The sequence below is a fragment of the Oreochromis aureus genome, linkage group 23, assembly GCF_013358895.1.
Source record: "Oreochromis aureus strain Israel breed Guangdong linkage group 23, ZZ_aureus, whole genome shotgun sequence".
NCBI classification, from domain to species: Eukaryota; Metazoa; Chordata; class Actinopteri; order Cichliformes; family Cichlidae; genus Oreochromis; species Oreochromis aureus.
This window is the reverse complement of record NC_052963.1, coordinates 2,327,541-2,334,178: the sequence shown is the minus strand read 5'-3', so window position 1 is coordinate 2,334,178 and position 6,638 is coordinate 2,327,541. Positions and strand designations below refer to the sequence as shown.

The 6,638-nt window shown below is 48.8% G+C and overlaps 1 pseudogene; it reads right to left on the bottom strand.

Moving 5' to 3' along the window:
* Positions 1–1,890: 1,890 nt before the first annotated feature.
* Positions 1,891–5,833, bottom strand: LOC116334042 (annotated as a pseudogene).
* Positions 5,834–6,638: the final 805 nt, after the last annotated feature.

Sequence of the window (6,638 nt, the reverse complement as noted above, 5' to 3'; positions counted from 1 at the left end):
AATTCCCTGCTGACTCGGCCTCAGGACATCTAGAAGCAGGAATCAAGTGCACCCAAAGGGAATGAGTGCATCAGCGGTCATGTGCGCATCACGCAGAGGGAGAGTGAGAGATGAAAGGAGCAGCAGCAATGCATGGCAGTTGTAACGCGGTTTTGTGTGATTATGTGTGCGTTAATGAACCTGTAAGTGTTATTACCTTTGACAGGTTAACTGGTATGATAATAGCTATAGTTGTTTGTGCATGTTAAAGCTAGTTATGCCTCGGTATATTGATACCATGTTGGTAGGCTTATTTAATTATTTAATTAAGTTGCACTAAGTTAATACCAGTGGCCAGAATCTCCTGCAGTTCACTAGCTGGGACCACAACCTCGGTAACGATGGGCGATGAGGGACAAGGAAGTGTAAACTGGTGCTGCGGTATGGGGAAGGCCTCGAAGGGGACTGGCGACAGCTCCCAAAAGAAGGCATCCCCTACAGGAGTGAAGGCTGGGCGTTACGGAGATCTTGGAGATTGTTGTGAATGTATAACTGGTAGGCTTGTGATGACCATCGGCCTAGGAGCTTGATTAACCCTTGTATGGTGTTCGTATTTTTGTTACTCAGCCAGTGTTCATGGGTCTGGTGGACCCGCTAGAGTTTTGGCTTTCCAATTAACACTATCAAACAATTTTATGTTAAATTACTCAACAGATGTTTACTTTATCCCAATTACGAGCCATGTGAACAGCAAACATGGTTAATTTTTTCCTTTTACCTTTGTTCGATCACATTTATGATCACATTATAATGTGCTTCTCGTTTTTTGTCAATAAAATGTTATAAAAATAAAATAAAATCAGTTCTAATCAAGTGTACATATCTTTATACCATATTTTGCAGGTTTTGATGGTATATACTGCCTAAAGGGGCCACGGCCTCTAAATGGCATGGGTCTCACAGACCCGAACACCATACAAGGGTTAAGTGGTCGGGGATTCCTTTGCGGGAGGCAGAAGTCGCAGCGCCGATGCGAAAGGAATGGCCAGAGAAGAGACTGGGAGGAATCCCAGAAGACGAGAGCACTTGGCGAAAGTGTGAGAGAAACCATGACCTGGTTGGGGCGTGGCCAGATTCGGTGATGAACAGTGGATCTGAAGGTAAGGCATGCTGATATTTTCTGAGGTGGAGGTAATGGGTTAGTGATTCGAAGGGACTTAAAGGTGAGTTTATTTTGAAGTGGTATATAGGTGTGGGGCTGCCCGATTGATTGGTTTAGCTCCGTTTGAGGGAGAAAATGAGGCAGTCTTCGGAGACTGGGTGGATGTCGTTCAAGCACAGGTGAAGATCCGGATGGGATTTCGAACATGAGCAGGTGAATTCGGAACAGCATAAGAAGCCGAAGAAGGCGAGCAGGAACATGGCTTCGAGTGTGCGTGCCAGGAAGTAGTCGCTATACTTCAGCCGGAGGGTAGAGATGCAGCGATCTAGAAGATCTGAAGTTAGGGGTAAGTGGTGTAGGGTCGTGGCAGGTGACTAACGCTGGAGACCTTTGATGAGTAATGATATCTGGGACGACATAATGGTTGGGCGTGGCGAACATGTGAGCAGTTTGGCAAAGAAATTGATGCCGCTGAGGTATGTCTTTATCGTGGGAATTTTGATGCTCAGAAACCGGAAGGCATGAGATATGAAGCTGGAAACTGTTGCGATGTCGAATGACGGGAAGGGCAGGTTGAAGTTATTATGGAACGAACGGAACTTGTTCCAAGCAGTCCAATAAGTGGACAATGTGCTTGCTGCAAGACTATTTATAATTGCTTCTTGGGAGATACTGATGAGTTCTGCGATGCTAAGGTTTAGATCTCGAACGTCGTGGCTGAAAATGGAGGTCTGGGGTCGGAGCTGCCTCTACGTGGGGGGCCAAGGCTCTGAATGTCTGGAGGGAGAGATGAGACAGGAAGTCAGTGATGGAATTGAAATGGCCTGGTTAGGAACTGCTCTGATTAGGAACTGGTGGGTGACTGATAGCCAAGTGAGCCGCAGCATCAAGGGCATAATGGAAGGGGAATTGCTTCGGCCTTTGTTGATTATGTCGACTACGGCGAGGTTGTCAGACTGAATGAGGATGGATCTTTTTGACCATTCGTGGCCCCACAGTAAGGCTGCGATTTCGTAAACGGCTGACAAAGGCAGGAACCACTCATAGATACTGTATATTGACGGAACTCGGGAGGCCAAGCTGAAGAGAACCACCTTCTGCCGTAATAGCCCCCAAAGCCGGCAGAAGGGGCAGCATCTGTGTAGAGCTGAATGTCGTCAGGGTGGGACAGCTGATTGTCGTAGAAGAAGGTGATGCCATTCCAGTTAGTGAGCAGAAGTTGCCAGAGACGCAGTTCGGCCCTGGAAGAGCTATCCGGCGTGATGGAGTCAAGAAGTGATGGATTAGATGCAGCGAGTGAAAGCAAGTGAGAGATAAAGGAGCGGTCTTGAGGGATTATGCGTAGAGCAAAGTTTAAGTGACCCAAAAGGGAGAGCAGCTGTCGTTTGGAGCAAGTGGGAGCGAAGAGAAAGTTTTGGAGGAGAAGGGTGACGCGATTGAGCTTTTCGATGGGCAGGGAGGCCTGGAAATGTTCGGTGTTGAGGCTTATGCCGAGGAACTCCAGGGATGTTGAAGGTCCCTCTGTTTTCTCTTCCGACAAAGGAACGCCGAGTTCGGAGAAGACTGACCCCAGAGTGGGTAACCCGTGAGCTGGTGGTGACGTGGAAGGGGAGATGAGTAGGAAGTCTTCGAGAAGGTGGACCAAAAATGGCAACTTATGGTTGTTGGAGAGGATCCAACATAGAGCTTCGGAGAGTTAGTCGAAGAGCTTGGGGCTGCTTTTGCAACCGAAGGTCAGCCTGACTGCGAAATAATAGCCGTCCCTCCCCCTTCCTCCTAACAAGCACCAGAAGTCGGGGTGAATCGGCAAGACCTTAAAGGCACTTGTGATGTTGGCTTTAGAAAGCCATGCGCCTCTGCCGGCGAGTTTAATGAGAGAAATGGCGTGGTTCACTGTGGAGTATTTGAGAGAGTAGTCGTCGCTGGGAATGAGGCTATTTATGCTTGGAAACTTACTGCTGTGAGGAGCAGAGAGATCGATGATGATGCGTTTTTTGCCTGAATATTTTCTGGTGGCGATGCCCAGAGAGTTGATGCGAAAGAGGGTAAAGGGACGTTTGGGGAAGCATCCGATCATAAAACCCTCCCTGACTTCCTTGGCGAGCAGGCTGTCGACGGTTTCTGGGTCTTTGAGAGCTGACTGCAGGTTTTTGCAAGCACAAGAAACCGATGACTGGGCGACGATCCCTGGGTGGAAGCCTTCTGAAAAACCTTTTACTAGGAAGTTGACGAAGTCTGGCTTAGGGTGAGTTTTTTAAGGCGTCTTTTAGTGCCGGAATATGGATGGGTGTGGACGCTGACAAAGCTAGTCATGGCTTGGTGGGGTTGTGGGGGCATGCGGGGCGGGAATGGCCGCTGCTGCAAGAGGAGCAGCAGTGAAGATAGCGGCATTGAGACATGGAACAGCCGGAGTTGTTGAAGTTATTGCAAATGGTGCGGTCTCCAAGGTGCATGATGGGCCTGCCCCGCTTGTCTCAACCTTGAGGCAAAGGCATGCTGGGGATGGAAATTGTGGGTTTAGAAAGTTCTGGTACGGGAGCTGGGGTCAAGCGGGTAAGAACGGATGGATGGCGCGAGGGCTGTGGATCATTTGGGGCTGGGACGATGCAGGCGGAAGCAGGATGTGACGGGGCGCAGCGAAAACTGGGCAGTGCTAGCTTGAAAAAATGGAGCCTGGGCTAAAACACTAGGCCAGGTGCAGCTCGGAGCTTCACTGACGGGAGGAGGAAAGGCTGCTGGGTTGGAGGGATGAACGGTCAGACGGCTGGTTGTAGGGATGTTAGCTGAAATATGATGGGAAGGAGTGAAGGTGAGAGGACCTGGCATCCAGGAGGGCCAAAGTTACTTGCAGTGTTTGGTAGAAGAGGAAAAGGTAGCTGAGAACCTGGCACCCCAGTGCCGAGGTTAGCTGCAGTGTTTAACAGAGGAGGAATGAGTGGCTGAGAACCTAGCATCCCAGTGCTGAGATTACCTGTAGTGTTTAGCAGAGGAGGAAAAGGTGGCTGAGAACCTGGCATTCCGGTGCCGAGGTTAGCCGCAGAACTGAGCAGAGGAGGAATGAGTGGCTGAATACCTGGCATCCCGGTGCCGAGGTTAGCGGCAGAGTTTAGCAGAGGAGGAATATGTGGCCGAGGGCCTGGCAACTCTGTGCCGAGAGGGTTTGTTGGGGTGAGTTGCAAAGGGGGGATTGGACACCGCAGAACTGGCAATCCTAGGGAAGTGTCACGCTGAGTAGGAGGAGCAGCTGAGGAGGGAGCACGCTGAGTGGTGGTGAGCTGCTGCTGTTGCTGGCTGGGTGAGGCTGAAAGGAGCGAGGAAGCGTTGTTAATGGAGGCGCTGGCTTCATTTATGCCCGGAGGAGGATTAACTCAGTGAATGAGAGAGGGAGCGCTGAGATGTTAAGAAGAAACGGAATAATGTAGTCTTGTTATCAGTGGATGCCTAACTCTTTCAAAACTCGTTGGAGATGGGCGACGGTCCAGTCAGAGATCTTCGTCGCCAAAGAATCTTCGGGAGACATCACTGTAGCGTGGGAATGGCAGAGCGACCTCGGAGTTGAATGCTGAGATGGATCGTATTTCCGGGAAGCTCCGCGGGGCTGGAGACGCGCTTCAGGGTGATCCGGAGTGGAGCTCTGTCGTGAACTTTTACTGGGAGTGGATCGTCCCCTAGTAGCAGTTCGAAGGTTGTAGTTCCGCTGTATTGTTGAATGGAGCGGAGAGAGGAGTTGAGGTAAAGGCATGCTGGGGCGGACGGCGGACCTGACAGCTGTGTGGCGAGGACGGCTGCTGGAAGGTGCCCCAGACGGGCCAGCTGTAATCGGGCTATCCGCGGCAGCTCCACTAGGAAGTTTAGGTTGCAGATCCTGGACTGCCTGGGAAAATTTAGGTGGAGAAAGACTGAGGTCTTGGTCCGATGGGCTGAGCGACAGGGGAATCCATGATGATGAGCGAAAGGTTGAGTAGGAATCAAGCTTTTAGAATTTTGCAAGGCGTCTGACGACGAAGGGTGTTAGCATGAAAATGAGAACAGCAGATATTATTGAAGGGGGGCTTTTATAGCCTGAGGCCGGAAGGGGCGTGAAGGAGGAGTGGTCCCACTCCTGAAATTCAGATGATATCTCCACTAATTACATCCAGCGGTTAAAGGATTTTTCTGTTGTTTATTGTTTAGTTTAGTTTTGTTAGCTTGCCACGTTCTTGCCGTACTACTAGCAACTTGTAAGATATGTGCTATTTAGCCAACTTATGGTCTTACAGTGACCACTTGTGGACATAAAATATTGCTGTGTCTGAGTAGATGATGTGTTATGACTGTTTCTTAGTTATCTGTGACGCTACTAATTATAGAATTACCTGTTTCTGTTTCCAGAAAACCATGCTGATAGTTACATATACTGCATCTGCTACAACTGTAAGTTCATATCTGGCTGCATCACATTTGGATTAAACATGGCAAGCTCTTATGTAACCAATTCTTCTGTGGAGCTTAATTAAAGACAGTGAACTAAACTCCTGGACTGCTGCAGTCTTTCTAACTGAAGACAGACTTGTATACCCAGCACTTCCAGTATATATATTCTACAAGTGGTCCTTCCAGCCGGATGTACACAAGCTGCGCTATGGCGACACCCAGAGAGTTTAACGACGACCAGCCTGCACTCAGTCCCCGTCCCAGCAGGGTGCGATGCATTCCTGGACATCTGGAGGACTTCGAACTCACCTACCCAGCTCACCGTCTTTATAGTCCCACAGTAAGACCAGCATCACCACCGAGACCAACTTATGCAGCACCTCTCAGCCCTGGGAGATCCCCTAGCACTTCCAATATATATATTCTACAATCTGGATGTCTTAGAGTCAAAGCTTCCAACTCAGTCTCCATATTAGGACACACTCACAGTAGACAGAAAAGTCTCATTTCTACCTGGGATTAAGACGAAATCTGTATATTTTAAAAGATCTTTGATTTCATTTTTGAAAACACATCACTCCCACCCCACCCCCTCCCCCCATGGTGGTCTGACTCATCCAGCTGCATTCAAATGAGGATATGTTCTGTTTTCCAACTACACAGAGCGTGTTAATGCCAGTGGACTAGGTGGCGCATGTGTGACTGTTTTAGTGTGTGAATGTGTGTGTGAATGGGTGGATGACTGGTTGTGTAAAGTGCTTTGGGGTCCTTAGGGACTAGAAAAAGTGCTATACAAATACAGGCCATTTACCATTTAGGCATGTTAGATATTTTCCTACCCACTTAGGCAACAGCAATAGCATCAGGTAGGTGTTGGACTGATCCCAAATTCATTCTGCAGCAGGATAAAAGTCCGAACACAGCCAGTCGGAAAACAAGTTTAAAAATGCTTAAAAATGTTTAAAAATGTTGTTGGAAATGCGGAATGCATTTCCAACAACATTTTCAGCCTTTCAGGGAGGAAGGTGGTGTAGATGGTACCAAACGATTTTTAAATTGTGTTAGCTGTTGGTTAGTGGCTTGT